Source organism: Pithys albifrons, chromosome 2 (assembly GCF_047495875.1).
Source record: "Pithys albifrons albifrons isolate INPA30051 chromosome 2, PitAlb_v1, whole genome shotgun sequence".
Classification (NCBI taxonomy): domain Eukaryota; kingdom Metazoa; phylum Chordata; class Aves; order Passeriformes; family Thamnophilidae; genus Pithys; species Pithys albifrons.
The window spans coordinates 67323822-67345205 of NC_092459.1; positions in this window are offsets into that span (position 1 = coordinate 67323822).

Here is a 21384-nt window from a genome sequence, read left to right on the forward strand (position 1 = left end):
CCAAAGCCAGATGGTAGCAGAGTGGATATGGAGCCTGAGCCTCCCGCATGCCAAGGTGGGGGCAGGCTCGCCTGCCTGAGCCAACAGGAGCCAGCACTGGCACGATGCTTGTCTTGGTTTGCTGCCTCGCACAGGGCTGTTGGCACGACAAGTGCTGGAGCCATTCAGCACAAGCTGTCGTGCACGGTGCCCACTGGCACAAAACAGGATCCTGTTCCTGCTCTTACTGTGGTATTTATTGTATATTGATGCAGCTCCACAAAGGCTCTTGTGAATTGCTGGGTTCCTTGCAATGCTCTCTGCTACCAAGTGTTTTGTGCAGGCAGAGCAAGATTGTCTTCTGTGTCCCCTATGCTCAGCTGACAGCTTTCAACAGCCATCCTGCACCGAGCAGCCAGGCAGTCTTCCTAAAGAGGTGTCAATTCTGGAATAATGTGGAAGAAAGTTTGACCTTGGGAAAAACACCACAATTATGAACCGACCAGAGCATTTTATGACCTGCTATGCTGAAATATTTGTGTAAATAAGCAGGAAATGAAGTTTTCCTATCAAGAAGGTGGTACACCAATCAAAAATGCTGCACATGTTGATCAAGGCTTTTATAGATCTGTTAAGATCTGGAGCAAACAAATAGCAAAGTGTTAAGTATGTACGAGGAAGGTACTAAGGCTCTTTGGGGTCCAGTTAGTAAAAGATGATTGCACAGGGAGTCTACAGTAGGGGCTCTTGTTGAATCAGAAGAAAAATAGCTGTTGTGAGTCACATGCAGGCTTTCATTAAGATGTGTCATGATGACACTTCCTTGTAGCATCACCTGTACCAACACTCACACTAACAAAGTACACTTACACGTTACTGGACAGAAATCTTGTTAGTTTTCAGTTCTGCAATATAATGTACATGGTGAGAAATGAAAGGTAGGATTTCAATGGAATCACCCTGAAAACATCCATTTCATATTGAGGTTTCACTGTGAAGGAGTCAGAAGCCCTCTGTGGCTTTGGCAGCCTTGCCAGCCCGGCTTTGGGTGGGTGAGGATGCAGTACCCATAAGCATATGACTGAAGGCAGAGTCGGAACCTGGCTCCTGCCTCCCTCCTGGCTGACAGTGCAAAGGATCCTCCCTGTGTCAGTACCACAACCCACTGCAGTGAGCCCTGGCTTAAGGAACTGTGAGTGCATGCTGGTGATGGCTCGGACCTGTCATCCTCATCCAGGGAGGCAGGAACAGGGATGTGTGAAGTAGAAATGCAGTAAGAGAAATGGGTAATGCCTGAGAGGAGCAACTTTTTCTTTCTAACACATATGCACACAAAGTAAGAAATTGATGCTACACATCTAGTTTTCCCTCTCTTAGCTGTTCATGGTATCTCAAATAAGAAGGGTAGTGTGTTAATAGAACAAAAATTGTTAGGCGTTCATATAGCAAAGGGAAAATTTGGACTTCTGACAGTTAAACAGAAGTCACAGCTGCAGGGAAAGGTCAAAAGTTAAGGTGTGCTACTGGACATTTTCAATGAGATGTTTAAACAAGTTGTTCCTTTGGGTATGTTTCAGTATCTGGGGACATGTTTTGCTGCCAGTCAGTCCACTAAATCTGGAGCTTTATGGAGGTTTTTTTGTGCTCCTGCCAGTGCAACTGAGAGTAAACCTTGGCTCTGGTTACATCCATCTAGAGCAAGCTGCAGCTTGCCTTATCCACAGGAGAATTCCTGTTGACTTCATAAAGTTTTTCATGAGCTGGGACATCTGGATCTGGTACAGTAATACTTAACATTGTGATGTTGCTGTAAACACTAGGATGTTTACAGAAATGAGAGACGAATCAGACCCCTGCTAACTATTTCATAGGAGCATAGGGTTTCTTCCAAGAAAAATATTTGAGCTCTCTAGGGTTGCATCTGCTCCCAGTAGTCTGTTCTGCAGGAAAACCTGCATTCAGGAAGATTAAAATTAGCCTCCTTGGATTCCTGGATGAAACTGTCAGCTTGAAAATCTCCTCTATCTTGTGATTGCTAATTGTACTAATTCTCATAACTGTCAATGAAACTAATGGGCTCTGAGCAGCTGTCTGCCATCCCTTGGAGTTCCAGCCTCAGTCTACCCCAAGCTAGGGCATGCATCCTTTAAACGCTCGGCCTCTGTTCCAGGAGAACAGTAAGTGAACTACCACAAAAACTGAGGATGAAGGTGATGAATATTTAGAAGGAGAGAGCTGTCTTTTACATATACTCCCCTTTTATCTGAGACTAAATTTTGGAGATTTTCTGAGTTAGATACTATGTATGGTGCATTTCTGTTAAATACAAGTCATCCATTCAAAGCACAAACTGATTTAGCCTATTTTTCTACCTCCTGCAGCTCATGATCCATTCTAGCATGTAAAGTTAAAATTAATAGCAACCATGACAATTCAGGTGACAATATTTAAAAACCTTCATAAGCTGCTTCGGGCACAGTAAGAACTGGTCATAAAACAGCAGGAACTTTCTGTCTGCAATGTGGCAAGAGCATTTGCAGTTCTCTGTGCCAGAGGTTAGCTGGCAATGAGAGGGAACTGCTGCTGCCGAGGTGGAATTAACGCTACAGCTTACGTGGATTGGTCAAGTTGATGCTAAGCTAGTGACTCACTGGTAAACGAAGAGTTGGGGCTCTCCCTGCACAAACTCTGCAAACACAAATAATCTTCCCTTCATTTTGCAAAGTACCAGAGGCTATATAAATAATTGCAAAGGTTTTTTCTCACCCTGGCCAATATAATTAACATGTTCTCTCACCTGATTGCCTTTTGGGGATCTTAGCAACAGCCTTAAACCAAAGATGCTGCTGAAGTTCTTGTCCCTCATTTTCCAGAGGGCAAAGTTCAGTACTACTTGACGGTGAGGTTTTCAGCAACCCTACCAGTGTGGTTTCTCTTGGTTGGAAACTGAGCCCTGGAGAATGAGCCATGTTCAAGTAAACATGTTGTGTGGCTGGAGATCATTTCTTCCAGATCACCAACTGGATTTGCTGTTACAGCAGTGTGAAGCTGAGTATCGGCAGTCTTGCTACTATTGCAATATTCAGTATTTCCTTGCTAGTCTTCCGAGAGATTTCAATAAAGGAAGGGAAAGACATGGCAGGTCCTTCCTCTGTCAGATCATATTTCAGCCTAAGGGCTGCTCTTCCCACTCTGCCAACAGGAGGAGAGTACTCCAGTCTTCTCTGGGAGTTTCTCTATGTGATTTCTCTGGTGCTTCAGGAGGTGTTTTTCAGATCAGTCCCTCTGGTGCTTGGCTGTGAGTGGCCTTGCTGGCCATGCACCTGTAAAACAGGGTGAGCTGTGCATGGAAAGAGTATTTTCATGGCTTTTACATTCTGATGTGGAGTGCTGCCAAGCCATCATTTGGTGTCAGTGTAGACACCTCCAGAGCCTTCTGGTTCCAGCCTCACTGGGCAGTTCATCAAAATTACTGTTTCTTACTGAGGGTCTGGAATGCCTCTTCAATACCATAGCCTGTGATAAACATTCCACTCTTCCCTATCTCATCCAAAGGTGTCAGTGCATACCAGCTTTCTGTTGTCTGTGTGTGTACTCAGGTCAGACTTTGCAGTGGAAATGGCTGCGTAAGTGGCGCATGCTGCCTTCAGGCACCAGAAGGTCATTACACAAACGAACTTGAAAAACATGCTACACAAACACCACATTAGGATTTGTTTGTTGCACCAATTGCTAAGATCTGAGCAAAAAGGTCCTCTGCATCTGACAGGAAAAATAAAGGATGTTCCTTTCCATTCCTGTCTGCTTTTTACTGGGGACACTGTGTGCTAGGCACAGATGTGAGGAAAGAGGTGCTTCAATTCTTGCACATAAGACATAAATATTCTGGATCTCCACCAGCCAATTTCCAGTTCCCCAGAATCTATATTTTGCACCACTAATGAAACTGAAAATAAACACCTTGGGTTACATTTAACAGATGGTTCTTTTTTATTTTTCCTTTAACCATTTTCTAGGTTGCAGCACTAGTTCCCTCGTTGGAATTCCAGGGTCGTATGACACCTGAGCCATGCCTTGGTCAGCTGCTGGTCTCAACACTGTGCTGTGGCTGTGAGAGCCCTTGGTAAAACTCAGAGAGAGGAACCTGTGGTTTTACTAATAGTGGAGCAAAGGGTATGCTTGGTTTCTTGCTCAGCCTTCAGTCAGAAGATGATGGTTGCTCTTGTCAAGAAGAGACTGGCATTGGAGGGGTTTGCATTGCCACTAGTTTATGTGAGGTCATTTATTAAGGAAATTGTGGGTGGGTGGCTTGGATAAGGAAAAAGTAGGCATCAGGCCTGAATAGCTGCTTGTATTTCACAACTAAAAAATTGGCCTATGTAAAAAAAAAAAAAAAAAGCAAAATTGTTTAAATGACGGATGCTTTTTGCTATCATATATGAAAGACTTATTGTGTCTCTGTTGCTGCCAGCAGACAAGGTGCTGGGCTGGTTCCTAATTTCAGTGATCATTAACCATCCTGTGTGACAAGGTGTGGGGCAGTAATTACTGTTTTTCTGACATGTTGTTCTAGTGATCTCTGCTTCAGGGAACTGCCAAATTAGCTTAGAATATGATAAGATTTCATGAAGAGTGTCTGTCTTTCATTCATTCAACCAGGGATGAGAGCTTCCAAATCAAGCTTTGTCCCCCAAGATATCCATCCACACAGCATTAGTTTCTTATGGAAAGGGCTGCCAAGAGGTTGGCAAAACAGATCCAGGGAAATATCCCTAGAACTGATGACTGCTTTCCTCAAGGAGTGCATGAGAGCTGGGCACACACAGGTTTCAAATAGCTTTTTCCTATGCAGAACAATACAGAGTGCTTCATGGAAGTCCATACTTGGGGTAAGAGACTGATCCAAACATGATCCAAGGAGAAGAAATATTTTCCTAGAAGTAAAGCCTATATATGAGCTGGAGTAGTTCTGTGCTATAGACAGCATCACACATAATTAGGGGCTCATAAGGCATTACCATTAAGTAGAGAGAAGAGTTGTAACTCTGCTCCAGTTACTCTGCTGACCTGGGATTTCTAGGCAAAATATACTTTAAATACAATACCTAATTTCTGTAAAACTTTTTACTGAGTCATTTCCTTTGGGAGAGCTAGCCTGAGTGCCTCACATATCCCAGGGGCCAATTTCTTTACTTCATGGTGCATTATGGGGTTTATGGGAAAGCTGCAGTGACTGACAGAAGGTACTGCACAGGGAGAAAAAGGTAGCTTACAGAATGGAGGAGAGCCATGAAGTGTTTGAACAAGAATTTGACAATTCCATGTCAAACTGACTTGAACTAAAAAATTTTCATTCTTAAATGCATTTTGTTGGAACTGGATAGGGAACACCTACATGGTGTTTACTGTTGTGCTTTGACCTCTTACATAATGCTGAGTAATTTATTATTCTCTCAGTCCATTAACCAAACCTAGGTGAAAAATTAATTTTTGTGTGGTACCAAAATATTTGATATTTTAATGAATTGTTTCATGTTGGAAAAATAAAAAATAATTATTTCAATGCCTTCAGAATGAAATATGTTAGTTGGCTTCAAAATCACATTTCTCCTTTTGCAATTAACCTGTGAGAAAACTGAACATTTGAATTGATTCAGAATGTTCCTGTTTGTTGGTCTGCTTGTTTTATCAGAGATAAAAATCCATTTAATTTCCATCCAGACAATTTTTTGTTGTTGATTTCTTTCATAAGTTTGGCAATGGATTCAAGAAAGCCTTTATTTGTCTAAACATACTTAGATTTAAGCTATTGGAAATACCATCTGTTATGTAAGAGTGTGGTTTAACCCCAGCCACCAAGTAAGCCCCACACAGACGCTCACTTCCTCACCCCTGGTGGGTTACAGGAGAGTGTCAGAAAAGAGACAGAACTTGTGGGTTGAGATAAAGACACTTAATTGGGAAAGCACAAGCTGAGCCCACAAGCAAAGGAAAACAAGGAAGTCATTCACTGCTGCCCAAGGGCAGGTAAGTGTTCAGCCTTCCCCAGGAAAGCAAGACTCCATCACATGTGACGATTACTTTGGAAGACAAACACCATGACTGCAAATGTCCCACCCTTTCTCCTTCTTCCCCCAGCTTTATATGCTGAGTATGGGACCATATGGTCTGGAATACCCCTTGGGTCAGTTGGGGTCAGCTGTTCCAGCTGTGTCCTCTCCCACTCTTTGTGGACTGGTGGGATGAGGTGAGAAGCAGAAAAACCTTGATGCTGTATGAATGCTGCTCAGAAAACATCTCTGTATTATCAGGATAAGTTATGGCACAAATCCAAACCACAGCCCCTTATGAGCTACTGTGAAGAAAATTAACTCTACCCCAGCCAAAACCAGCACAGTAAGAAAACATTTTGCAGCATAAATCAAGTAGTAACAGTGGAGCAAGGTTTATACTCGAGCTCCCTAAATCAAACTCAGAGGATTTTATTATGGCTGCTTTCCAGTTCAGATGGTCCAGGCAGATGATCAGACGTTAAGAGACTGGCTGCTCACAATTCCACAGCAAAACTCTGCAAGAAAAAGACCCCATGCTTCAGCCTGCATTACTCCAGAGCTGTGTATAGAGCCAAAATGAGAAGTCTACTCAGCTACCAAAGACATTTTGGGTAAATGAGGATATAAATCTCCTGAAACTTAGTGTACTCCATCAGTGCAGCTCCTAGATTTCAACTATACACCTTGAGGGTTTGTAAGCAAGAGTTCTCCACGCCATCGCTGCAAGTTTGATTCTAAGAAAAGACTCAAGCCCACATTTTGATATTTGCAGTAATTTTCTCTCTGCTGGAGTGCATAGCTACAGTTAATGAGTCCATGTTTATTTCATTCTTTGGAAATTAAATGTTATGTTTCTGAGCCTGTAAGGTGAGTGTATAAGGTAATGACCACCTAGCTACAGAAAGAGCTGATACTAATACATAAAAAGCTGCTAAAAATGAAAATTTCATTCCATATCCACATTCCACCTGAAGGACCCCAAATGCCATGGTACTGAAAAAGGAAATGTTTGTGTTCAGCAGTAAAAACAATTTGACTAACTGAGGAAGAAGAGTGGCAACACGCACAACAGCCTGCTGTGAAAAAGGAAGCTTTTTCCCCCTAAATTCCATGTTTATTTCTTCTGGTGCTGCAGATAGGATGGCTTTAACTGCAGAATAGCATTCTGTCTTTTACTGACACTTCTGTCCTGTATTAGTTTCTTATTATAAACCTAAAGGTCTGTGAGGCCTGCTGATGTTTCTAGAAAATTTTATGACCATGAATAATTTGCATGAACTTAATGCACCATTTAAATAACTAATATCATTAGTAAGATGTTGGTAGCATTAGGCAATGAAAGCAAGTATGCCTATTCTGCAAAACTATAAATTTTCCTTAAAAGACTGACAGACACTAATCAAGAGGCTAATGTTGCTCAAAGTCCATGAGAACAGGTCTTTGCACAGACAAGAACAAAAACTTGCTATATGTGCAGTTTCAGAATATACTTTAAAGGAAGACCCTTGCAGCTATAAAAAGGTCAAATTGAGAAGATTTACCATAGGTGTATCTTAAGAGAAAAAAAATCAAACAAGGCACAGCAGCTTTCTCCACTTACATTCCTTGGATTAATAGCCAAATTGTAATTCCCAATGTGAATTAATAAAATATGCAAAAAATCATGATAAACAGATTTGCACATTGGAGAAAAAAGAAGAAAAACAGTTTTCCAGAAACCAGGGGTATGGAAGGAGGGGACATGCAAGAAAGAATGCCTGAGTTTTAGGTTTTGATGGGGTGTTCCTTGCCTTAAAAGAGTGCCTTTGCACAAGGCCTCTGTAATAAAGAATGAGGCTGACAGAATTTGCTTTGGTCTGTTTCAAACTGTAAGATCTCATCCTTAATTTACATATGTACGATGTCTGACTGCAGTGAGGGTTTAGCTTCAGTTGTGGCCTCTCTCCAGGCCACAAAGGCCTGCAAATTTTCAGTACACTTACCTGCATCCTGTAGATCAAAGTCTCACAGTCAGAAAGCTCTTGAGCTAATGCCTTAGTTTGCCACAGGGATCGTGACAGACACCTGGAAACAGCTTCTCCCCTGGGGAAGGGAGAAGACTCGCAGGACTGACCACTTTTTGTTTTTGTGGGAATGCAGTGCCCCATGGTTTTGAGAGGGGAATTTCTGGGTCACACACTGGGCTAATGGCCACTGGATGGGGATGAACACACTGTCAGCCCATGCACAACATTGTGGGGGCACTGGGCTGGGTCACACCTCCCCTCCCACCCTGTGCCAACAACACACACTTGCATGGACCAAGGGCTTTGGAAACATTGAACCCAAACACCTCAGAGTGCCTGAACAGAGCAGTGATACAGGGACAGCAGGATACAATGGATGTACTATGTTTGATCTGACAGTGTGGGCAGGTCTGGGCCAATTTCAGTATTTCTGTGGAAAGTTCAGTGTAGCCTTTCATGCTACAGATCCCAATTCAACAGAGCACTCAGCTCATGCTGCAGTTAATGTGTCTGTGTCCTAGTGACTTCAGCAGTATTTGAGTTTCAGTTTCTGGCTTTCCTGAACTTGCTTTCATCTATCATCTGGCAAACAGGAACACCAGAAGCACGGTGTGTCTGGCACCACTGAAGTTTCAAAAATATGCTGGTTCACACAATTTTAAAAGCAGTCATTTTCTTTCTTAAAATAGGAGTCTCTTCAAAGACACAAGAAAGTAATTCAAAATTAAAAGCACCAAAATATGGATAGCTGGAAAGCATGTGAAGGGTGATTTTTCAGACATGCTTTTTATGAACTATTCATGGACTGTCTCACTGTAACTATGTAATTGATCTGAATCATGCACAGAACAATTATTTCAAATACAGAAGATGGGAATTTCTCTGTGCAAGTGCAAGTTTTAGGATATATGGACTGTTATAGCCTTTTTAACTCTGAAGGACAGCATTTTTGCCAAAATCAATTTCGTATGTTATATGCTTATATTGAGTTTGCGTGATAAGCTTTTCGTTGTGGGGAGGGCTACAGAGGTGGCTTCTGTGAGAAAGTGCCAGAAGCTTCCCGTGTGTCTGACAGAGCCAATTCCAGTCAGCTCCAGGAAAGATCCACCATCAGCCAAGGCTGAACCCATCAGTGATAATGGCAGTGCCTCTGGGATCATGTACTTAAGGAAGGGGGGGAAAAGTCTGCTGTTGAGCAACAGCTTCAGAGAGGAATGCAAATATGTGAGAGGAACAGCTCTCCAGTCCCCACGGTCAGTGAAGAAGGAGGGGGAGGAGATGTTCCAGGTGCTGGAGCAGAGATTCCCCTTGCAGACCATGGTGCAGACCATAGTGAGGCAGGCTGTCCCATGGAGGTCCAGTGGAGCAGAGATCCACCTGCAGCCCATGGAGGAGCCCCATGCCAGAGCTGGTGGATGTCCAAAGGAGGCTGTAACCCTTAGAAAGCCTGTGCCGGAGCAGGCTTCTGGCTCTCTGGTGGCTCTGTGGAGAGAGATAGGAGTCCACACTAGAATAGTTTGTGAAAAACCACAGCCCATGGGAAGGACTTGGAGAAGTTTGTGGAGGACTATCTCTCATGGGAGTGACCTTACACTGTAGCAGGGGAAGAGGAGGAGGAAAGAGCAGCACACACATGTGATGAACTGACTGTACCTCCCCTCCATGTCTCCCTGCACCACTGCGCAGGACGAGGTAGAGAAACTGTGAGGGAAGTCAAACATGGAAATAAGGAGGGCGGGGGGGGGCAGATGACTACGATTTCATGTTATTTCTCATTATCCTACTCTGATTTTGATTGGTAATAAATTTAATTAATTTCCCTGAAGTCAAATCTCCTTTGTTCTGATGGTAATTTGTGAGTGATCTCTCCCTGTCCTTACCTCAACTCATGAACCTTTTGTTACATTTTCAGCTGTGTAAGAGAGTGATGGAGTGGTTTTGTTGGGCACCTGGTGTCCAGCCACAGTCAACCCAGCACAGTGATTACTTTTTTTTTTCAAATACTTCTAAGATGAAGGATGGAAGATAGACACTGATGCCAAAATCTACCACCACCATTATGCTTCGCAGTCACAGAATCACAGAAACATTTAAGTTGGAAAAGACCTGTAAGATCACCAGGTCTAACTGTGAACAAAAGAGAGCTCTCACTGATACTCAGTAAACAACATTTAACCAAGGGAAGAGACTTAACAACGTAACAAAGGGATCATTTCAGTTGTTAGACACAGCCGGTTTTACATAAACGTGTTCATTAAGAGTGAGTTACATAAAGAACTTTTGAAGGACAATGACAACCATGTTTCTGGTGAGGCCAGAGTACTGAAATGGCAAAGAGAGAGAAGAGAAGACTAGGACTCACAAAGCTCTGTCATGGGGTTCTGTGCTCTTTCTGTTGCAGCGATGACCACCACTATGACTACCCTGAGTGGGCAGCCCCTTCTCTAGGCTCCTGTTCACACTTCCCTATTCATGCATCTTTCTAGTTCCTACAGTTTTCCCTTTTCATAGGAAATATCTATTACAAAGTTAGAGCATGATTTACATTGGTGTAATGAGTGATGGAGTGATGTGGCGTGCATCAGATTTTAAGCTGCCCTTTGTTGTGTCCCTATAATGATGGCAGTCAGATGGAGATTGAGATGGAGAGCAAACAACTCACAAAGAAAATGCATTTAAGAGGTGTTACACATAAAGGATACCACAGGAAAGGTTGTATCCTCACCTAGCTGGTACATAATGCATGGCTTTTGGTAAAGGGAAGAGATCACAGAGAATGAGAGTCTTGAGAAACACAAGAGCCTCATGTGACAAACCTGCCACATCTGCGCTGTGATGAATCAGGAGCAGAGTCAGGCCAAATAGCATCTTCACTACTTTTGTGATACATTTTCTCCTGGTTTTTTTTTAATCTTGTCTCTGAAGCTCCTTGCCTGGCTCTCCTGCTTTTGAGAAAGAGATGTTCCTACACAGAAGCCCTGTTTTGCTCTCCTATGTCTGTACCTGGTACTTTCTCACTGTGTATTTTCTCTGTCCCACTCATCTACTCTCCCTGGAGGTGGGCTGCCAACATTGCCCTCATGCTCCCATGGCTTTTCTGTGCCCAGTAACTCATCTCCAGTCACAGGACCTGTGGCACCCAACTTTAAAGAGCCAATTCACTGTGGTGGGTTTCTTTTTCTCAAAGTAAGATGAAGCCACTCGTGGAAAAAAAACCACCAAAACCAAAAAAACACCAATCATAAATCTGCTTTAAATGAAAACATTTTAGTTAGCTTCAGGTTATTAAACCATTTCTAACTTTCAGTGAAATTTAGATTTCTAAAAAAGTGTTATTTTAAATGTGAGAGTACGCACTTTTAGTTGGAAAAGATGTTGGAAAAATATTTCAACAAAGACCCTTCCACTTTTAAACCAAACTAGTTGCTTAAGTGAAATGTGTTAGGTTCAGCCTTCTGCCACATTGAATTTGAAGGGAATTTACTATAAAGAACTGTCATATTTAAAAGATATAAACTTGATTGAAAATCTGAATCAGTTGATACTACAAAATTTTTCACCCAAAAATAACTACCTGTGCTTCTGAGTTTGTCATAAGCACAAATTAGGTGAAGACACAAACAACATGGCTTTAGCTTTGAAGCTAAGGATTTATTATCATCACAAAATTGCATCTATCCCCTTCAGGTTCTGGGACATTTAATAATTCCCATTGAAAGCTGCTGGTTTACACCATGAAAAGAGCCTTTCCATGCTGTCCAGAGTTCATTTCTAGAAGAAAGGCTTGTATTGCCACATCATACATTCTAAATTATTCTGAATCTAGAGTTGACTGAAAATTTTCTGAACAGTATATTTTTATTAGAGAAAATATGCAGTGAAACAATATTTTTCCACAGGAATATATGAACAAATACAATAATAAGAGAAATTGTGTTATAAGGATTTATATAATTGTAAGAAATTACATGAAATTAAATTATTTCTTATTTTTCTAAGAAAATAATTGAAAGAATCAATCCTGTGAGGAAATTCAGTGTGCTTCATTTGGACTTAAGTAAGTTATGAATGAGGTTGAAGCTATTCCAAACAAAAGTCCTTACTTTCAAGATTAAATATGTGAAAAAGAGCTATTTGAAACATTCAAATAACAATTTCTTGAATTCTTACTTCCTGGAGAACAAAACCAAAATTAACCTTTTCTTTCAATTCAAGACAAACAGCACTAGAACTTCATTCCTTCTGATTGCTCCATATGAAAGGTCAGGCTTTACAAATGTACATCTGCCTCCATTAAGGTTAAGCTGGCATATATTTAGATGCCTCCCTGTTCTTAAAATATTTTGTGACCCTGCCCCAGGAATTTTCTGGTTTTAGTTTTTAATTTTATTCCAACTCTCACATAAGAAAAAATTGACAAAAACCACCAAGAATTGCTCTTCCTTGCAGTCCTTCACTTTTTCCATCCTCTGGCAAGGCTGAAAAAACTATAAATGTTTAAAAAGGAATGTGAAAATCTAAAATGATTATTTGAAAACTAAGTAGAAATAGGGACTTTTAATAGTGAAATGGAGTTAGCACCTTTTTCTAAAGAGTCTGATGAATAACTCGATTATTCAAATTTAGCAAATTCTCACCTCTGCTTTTCTTAATTTGGTTTTACTTCCTGTAGTTCAAAATTTGATTATTTTGTGGGATGCACAAATATAAGTCTAGTCATCAGATCCTGCTGCTTAGTTAAATCTCTTCAATGTCTGATCTAAAAGTTTAGTGATCTATGGATCTAACTGCGTCATATCTTTTATTTTATATACTTGCCCACAAGTTGCCAAGGATGGAACCTGTCTCTACTGAGAAATGGAGAAGGAGTGGAAGCAGTATTGGATCCAGGTGTTCAGATTTGTTGGTGCCTCTTTCATTTACATTTTTCTGCACTGCAAAATTCAGATTTGTCACAGCAGCTGTTTGCAAGCCCTTAAGATTTGCATGTGTGATGTGAGGATAAAGATGTATTTACGTTACTGCTGGACCAAGAGAGCAGGTTTCTTACATAATGCTTAGACCAGAGCAAAGTGTTCAAACATTGGGTTTTAGCATCCCCATTTACAAGAATTCTTGCAGCGAGCCTGTGTAATGACTTGGCAGAACTGAAACTATGGAACAGGCAGCAAAGGGTTTTTTTAGTCTTACACTTACAGAGAGATTGCAAATTATTTAACCATGATTAATTAGCAAAAATCTCATCAAATTCAATGTGTGTTTTATTTACATTATTTGGAGTGACACTTTATGCTGTTTCTAGAGCAGCCCATCCAGTGAAGTGCATAGGACGAAAAAAGTTCTGTAGTGATGGTAGTTTACATCTTAAATTCCACACTTGTAGTCCCAAAGGAAAACAAACAGCAGAGAATCTGTCTCTTTCTTATCAGACAAGGTAATGTAGTACCAGAAAACACACGATATTACTTGCTCCTGGAGGAGTTATTACTAGGTGACATTTATAAGTATTCAGCTAATGAGTTATGGGATCTTGAAACAGGAGTTCTCCAATGGGAGCACTATAATATTCCATCCAGAACAGATTCTTTTATGCTGTGGTGTCCTATAGCATTATGATAATAGCAAGAAGATTTATCATTTAAAGTCCAGAGGGGAAATACTTTGTACATCAGGGGAGAAAATATTATATCATATTCTCCATGCTTATGAGATGCTAAGGCACAAAATGCAATATCTACTTGATAGGTTTCAGGTGACAGAGGTTTAGTCATTAATGGCAGCTGCCTCATGGCAAGAAGGTTTTATGAATCAGTTTGTTTCTTTAAAGATATATCTGAAAGTCACCATGCTGACATTAAACAAGGGAAGAAATCAAAGCAGAAGGCACTGTGACATTTTGGAAATGGACTCCAAACCAGATGCTAGGTCTGAAAGTCACAAGATTTCCAAAGCACTCAACAAACAAAGTCTGAGAAGGATTTGCTTCTGCTTCCAGATATTGCTTCAGACCTTGTTATGTAAGTTGCCCACACAACAGCATGGACTTCCTTCAAAAAGACAAAACCCAGAAACTTTAGCAACATGTGATCCTATTAAATCAGTGCTTAGTTTATCTTGTGATTCAAAACCTTTGCAATCCAATGTCATCAGATTCATAAAATATTTTTGAAAGGCATAAATAGCCATATACCACTGAATCTGATTTATTCTGTTTTTCCTAACAGGACCTAATCTTGTCTCATCTAATGCTGAGGAAAAGAAGGAGACCACGTGCTGGCCATTGCTAGTGTGAGAAACAAAGACATCTCAGGATGTATCTGCTGAGTGGGTCTTGATTTCATCATAGGGGGTTATCCAGGAGTGCTTGTCATAAAAGGGACCTGAATTTCCTTTTGTGTCTATTATTATGAATTATAGCTGTGTTACATTTCTCATCCATATGAATAAAACTGATGGGAAAGGATGAGAAAGCCTTAAAAATGCATTGCTGATCATAGGCCTTCTTCAAAATGTGGAGCCTAATAACATACCATCTATTTGTCACAGTTGATCCATCTTCTCTGTGTGGAGTAATGCAGATTTCTGCTATGCAGATTTTTTAGGTTTTGGAACAAAGCAACAGAGAGTTCTTAGTCTATCATTCAGCAAGTGGCCTTCCTCAGCCTTACCCAGCTGTTAGCACTTACAATGTCTAAGGTCCCTAAACCTGAGAAGACCCAGTCTTCTGCTTCCAAGCAAGAAATTGGTCTGCCATAGGAAAATCTTGTGGCTACAAATCAAGTTCTGCCTATTGAGTCCTACTGCAGACCACTTTCTTTGGTATTGCCAAATATCTTTAACTGGGACATTCCCAAACCTCCAGCACAAGTGTTTATGAAGGAGAAGAGAGAGGTCCAGCCCTAGTTACTTCCATGCACAGCTGTGACTGGAGGGAGTTATGGGCTGAGAGCCCAATCAGTGAAGCAAGGTTTTATTTTAGTCTCTACAGCTGACCTGGATGTTCAGTTCTGGGTATGTTGCAAGGGTGTGAAAGGGGTAGAATTTCTGAATCCTGATCTGTTTTATTATGGATAGTGAAAGTTCTTCCTTAATTCTCAGTCTTGTCTTTTGAAATTCACTATTTCTGCAGAACTGAATCAAGACAATGATATGCATATCAAGATCTTTCCCCAGATGACAGAGCACTTGGGGAATTCCCTTCCCCATTCCAACCAAGATGCTGAGAGATTCACTAGCATTGCTCACTGGAGTTCCCCAGCATCACTCACAAGAACTTGATCTCTATATATAGGGCTTGGAGGGAGGGAAGGCTTTGTCCTTGGAAAAAGGGAGTGTGCAGGATGCCAGATTTGACCTGCCATTGCAGGCACAAGCAATTAATATGAAGGGATAACCTATCTTCTCTTTGCAGAGAGTCTTGGTTGAACAGTCTGCTTAGGGAAAAAAATTAGGAAAAAAAGACATTAATATAAAAGGCAAATTTTACAAATAGCTTAAAAGTACAAACCACATAATTTTGCCCATATCCTCCTAAATATGAGCATTTATTGTGATATTGCTCTCTTGGTCAAACCCTCTTCCTACTAGACTTCCCTTCAGGATCACATTGACAGCCCTGTGTTTTTCATTGTCATGCCAAAACTGCCTCTGATTTATCTGCTTTTGATACATCTGTCAATATTGTCATGAAGAGGCATGAAGTGGCTTTGAAATAGCCACCTTAGTTCCTTGTCTTTGCATCTGCCAGTCACCAAAACTTAGACTTTCTGATTTATAAGGAAATTTGACAGTAAGCTCTAACAAGAAAATAATTCTCTTTCTATATAATATATGTAAATTCCACATAATTCTATATGCTATAAAATATAATATATAAAGATAGTATATGTAAAGATATGTTATTCTATATGTTATAGACAGAAACAGAAGTCTAAATAAGCATATATGGGTATTTCTTCTTGTCAAATGTGCAAATGCTAGAGACCAAGAAACAGAAATTTTTCAAGCTCACTAATTGAACCTGAGCTCAATTCCTAGCACATCTTCTAATATGTCTTCTACCATCCCAGTGTTTCACACTAAAATGTACAAATAACCTTTCCCATTATGGATGTGACCAGCATTGCTGGTAACAGCTCTGAAACATAAATGCAATCAGGAGAACTCATAAAAACCCCCATGGTATAAGAGTAAAATGTCCAGGTTTAAACCCTGTTCACTGTTTTTGCTGCTGAGTGTATCCCTTGTATGACTAAAATCACTTGTGATTAGGAATTAATTCTCAGACAAACTGCTGGTACCTCTTTGTGAATGATACTCTTGCAAAAAAATAAAACAAAACCCCCACAACTTTTCCAAGAACTGCGTTGACTTGCAGTGGTAGAAAATGAACTGTGGTATAGCTACACTTGTGCAAGCTGCCCTGGGCTGTCAATAGCTCCAGGTCTTTGTCTGCAGGTTCAGGACACTGTCGACCTCAAATGACTTTGAACAAGCCTGTCTGTGAAAAAAGTTAGTGTTAGTGAGTGTTCCACAACAAGTCCTGTAAGTAGCACATAGTCCTGCTTTGGCTGCAGGACAAACTGTCTTGTGCCTCTGAAGTACATGATGTATTGGTTCGTATATATGGGTGTCAGAGCCCTCTCCTGAAAGAAGATAGCTCCTGTGCAGGGCCTCATAGAGCTGTCAGAGCTGTTCCTTCCTCTGTTCATTGAGGTTTTGTTCCTAAGCAAGCAGTTTTGTGCATTAATTGACTTTTTATTTTAGAGAAGGGTATATAGGCCTGATAATTTGCCATTTTTTATCAGAATTGTACTAATTATGACAGAATGATCAGAAATAAAAGATTTTACTCCATTCCCCACACAAAATTTCTTACAGTCCCATTATGCAAAAGCTAACAAACAACATGGAAGAAACTCCAACCAAGTGATTCATAAAGTGATTTGCTAGAAACAAGAAGGTTTCATGTAGCCTGGCACAAAAAACCAGCATGTTTTTAAACTTAAAAACGTGACACTGCTTTGAAGTTGAATTCTTAACACTGCCTGAGATTAAACCTGAAGTCTTCTGTAATCAAAAAAACCCTTAAATGTACTCATGCACACGTCATGATGTGGCTTGATTTCCTTGCCACTGTGCTCTTTTGGATTAGCATGTGTGTGCACAGCCCAACCAGATGTTCCTGTATGACTAATGAATACAACAGCTTCCTCATCAGTCCCAACTGCTGGGAGCTACCATGCCTTCCTGTCAGTAAGCTTTGATTAAAAACTCTTACTAAAAGTTTTGAGGCACGTGTGGTCGATAGTTACTGGGGGATCAACCAGCAATAAGTGCATTCCTGTTAGTCCTCACATTCCTTCTCACCTATCATGATACTGCCAAAGCCAGAAAATTGCTACAGTGTTGTGCAGCAGGCAGTAGTGTGTATACAATACTTTGATACTTGCTTGCCCTTGCAACCCTGCATGCATTCCCAAATTTTTGTCTCAAAATCTCCAGCCCTTGTTCTTGTGGGTGACTTTAACCTGCCAGATATCTGCTGGGAGCTTCATAGTGCAGAGAAGAGGCAGTCAAGGAGGTTCCTGGAGTGTATAGAGGACAATTTCCTTCATCAAATGGTAAATGAGCCTACCAGGGGTAAGGCCCCGCTAGACCTACTGTTTACAAACAGAGAGGGGCTGGTAGATGATGTAGTGGTTGGAGGCCGCCTGGGGCATAGTGACCATGAAATAATAGAATTTTCAGTCCTCAGGGATGTAAGGAGAGCCACCATTAAAACCTCTACTTTGGACTTCCAGAGAGCAGATTTTGGCCTATTCAAAAACTGATTCAGAGCATACCCTGGGAAACAACCCTTAAAGGCAAGGGGGTCCAGGAGGGATGGACGTGTTTTAAGAAGGAAATTTTGAGTGCACAGCAACAGGCTGTACCAGTGTGCCGAAAGGCCAGCCGGAGGGGAAGACGGCCAGCTTGGTTAAATAGGGAGATTATGAAAGAAATCAGGATAAAAAGAAAGTTTACAGACTATGGAAAAAAGGGCTGGCTACTTATGAAGAATTTACGGATAGAGCTAGGTCATGCAGGAAAAAATTAGGGAAAGAAAAGTGGAATTTGAAGTAAATTTGGCTATTTCAGTTAGGGATAACAAAAAGTCCTTTTATAACAAAAGAAGGGGCAAGAAAAACCTCCATTCTCTGTTGGACTTGGAGGGAAATATAGTTAAGGAAGATGAGGAGAAGGCTGAGATACTTAACACCTACTTTGCCTCAGTTTTCACCAGTAAGACAGGTGGCCCTCAAGTCAAGTGGCCTCTGGAGCTGGTAGACAGGGAGAGGGAGCTGAATACCCCTCCTGTATTCCAGGAGGATATAGGTACTGACTTACTGAGCCAGCTGGATCCTAACAAGTCTATGGGACCAGACGGGATCCATCCCAGGGTGATGAAGGAGCTGGCAGAAGACCTTGCCAAACCGCTCTCCATCATCTTCCAACAGTCCTGGCTCTCTGGGGAGGTCCCAGATGATTGGAGGTTGGCCAATGTCACCCCAATCCACAAAAAGGGCTGCAAGCAGGACCCTGGCAACTACAAGCCTGTCAGCCTGACCTCTGTGCCTGGCAGGATTATGGAGCAGATCATCCTGAGTGCAATCACACAGGACCTTCAGGGTGGACAAGGGATTAGACCCAGCCAGCATGGGTTTAGGAGGGGCAGGTCCTGTCTGACCAACCTGATCTCTTTTTACGATCAGGTGACCCACCTGGTGGATGAGGGTAAGGCTGTGGATGTGGTCTATCTGGACTTCAGCAAGGCCTTTGACACTGTCTCCCATAATATACTCCTGGAAAAGCTGGTAGCCCATGGCCTGAACAAGTGTACCCTCTCCTGGATTAGGAGCTGGCTGGAGGGTCGGGCCCAGAGAGTGCTGGTGAATGGAGCTGCATCCAGCTGGCGGCCAGTCACCAGTGGTGTTCCCCAGGGGTCTGTGTTGGGTCCAGTCCTGTTTAACATCTTTATTGATGATTTAGATGAGGTGATTGAGTCCATCATCAGCAAATTAGCTGATGACACCAAGCTGGGAGGGAGTGTTGATCTGCTGGAAGGCAGGAGGGCTCTGCAGAGGGATCTGGATAGACTTGAGAGATGGGTTGATTCCAATGGGATGAAGTTCAATAAGGCCAAGTGCCGGATCCTGCACTTTGGCCACAACAACCCCCTGCAGTGCTACAGGCTGGGCACAGAGTGGCTGGAGAGCAGCCAGGCAGAAAGGGACCTTGGAGTACTAATTGACAGGAAGCTCAACATGAGCCAACAGTGTGCCCAGGTGGCCAAGAAGGCCAATGGGATCCTGTCCTGTATCAAAAATAGCGTGGCCAGCAGGACCAGGGCAGTGATCCTTCCCCTGTACTCTGCGTTGGTGAGGCCACACCTTGAGTACTGTGTTCAGTTCTGGGCCCCTCAGTTCAGAAAGGATATTGAGATGCTGGAGCGAGTCCAGAGAAGAGCAACAAGGCTGGTGAAGGGACTGGAGCACAAGCCCTATGGGGAGAGGCTGAGGGAGCTGGGGTTGTTTAGCCTGGAGAAGAGGAGGCTCAGAGGTGACCTCATCACTGTCTATAACTACCTGAAGGGAAGTTCTAGCCAGGTGGGGGCTGGTCTCTTCTCCCAGGCACTCAGCAATAGGACAAGGGGGCACAGGCTTAAGCTCTGCCAGGGGAAATTTAAGTTGGAGATCAGAAAAAAATTCTTTCCAGAGAGAGTAATCAGGCATTGGAATGGGCTGCCCGGAGAGGTGGTGGATTCACTATCCCTAGAGATTTTTAAACGCAGATTGGACGTGGCGCTGAGTGCCATGATCTAGTAAATGGACTAGAGTTGGACCAAGGGTTGGACTTGATGATCTCGGAGGTCTTTTCCAACCCAATCAATTCTATGATTCTATGAAATTCAAACATTTAATGTAGTTCTGCGACTTGACCTTCAGCTCCTTTCCCCCTCAGATAAACCAACATATTCAGTTTTGTAAGGTTAAAATAAAAAGAAATGCAAAGCACCGGTGGCTGACTAAATCTTGATAAGTCTTCTGAATCAATCACCTGTGTCGATGCTGGCTAGCTTTTTACTTTTAAAATAAAATAGGCCTCCAATAGCATCTTTATTTCCAAAACGAATTGTGTAGCTTGGAAGCACTAAAACCAGAAGGGTCACACAGTATGACAAGGATGTCTCATAAGAATATTGCCAAACAGATGGTACAAATAATAGTACTAACAGATAAAAACTGCTGAAGTTTAGTTACATAAGGAGCTTGTCAGTGCCAAAAAGAATGAAATCCAATAAAGGTGTTATATCATTGTTATTTTGTTTGATGAGGAACTTCATCTCCGCTAAAACCCAATTTTGTGTTATGAAGCCCCAGAGCTACAGCAATCCTCCTGAGCACTGCAGCTTCCAAGTCAAACTTGCTGTGAGTTCAGAGAGGTCTCCCTGATGCTGCCATGTAAAACAGCCATTGACACAGCACCACCAAATGTGGTGTCAGAAAGCCCAGCTCTTCCCTCCTACTACTCCAAATAAGACACAGCTCCATCAGGTTTCCTATGACTATGCTGTTATAAAACTTAGGCAACTTAAGGAGGAATTCAGCCCTAAGTGCAGTCTAGTCTAGCTGCCACCCATAATGGAAGATGCAACCCCACATGGCAGAGCATCTTCCCTTCAGACTGGAGACTGATCCATCCTCTCAGCTGTGTCGTGGAGAATGAAGCCATTGTGAAAGCACAGAAGAGACCCACAGGGCTGGAAACAGCCTCCTCCCCATGAAGGCAACCCCCAAGCTGAAGAGGCAGTGTGTATCCCAGAAAATCATATCCTGCACATGTATATGGCACTCAAACATTTTGAGTATCTCTTGTTAAAGAGGAGAGGCTTTAATTGATATGGTATAACCATAAAGGCATTAAAGTAAGTATCAAATCTCTTGATGGGCCTAGGTTGCAAACACTCAAGAGCTGCAAAAAACTTCTTCTGAGGTCTTTGTTGTTTGGAAATAACCTGCTGTTAAAGCTGTGCAGAGCAAATTGCATATGTGGCTTTGTGGGCAGATCTCAGCTGTTTATTTTTACACACTGCTAAATACAAAGACTCACGCATTAGTCAATTTACTTGCAAATGCATTTTGGAAACATTTGTAATTTCCCTCCCTCCCTGCCCCACCCTATATCTCCATGTATAAAGAATTTTCAGACAGAAATACCCATCAGTGAAAAAAGACTGTGATTGTTAGAATTTGAAACCAGAAAGTGCTTAAATAATTCACATTATTTAGAAACTGACAGCAAAG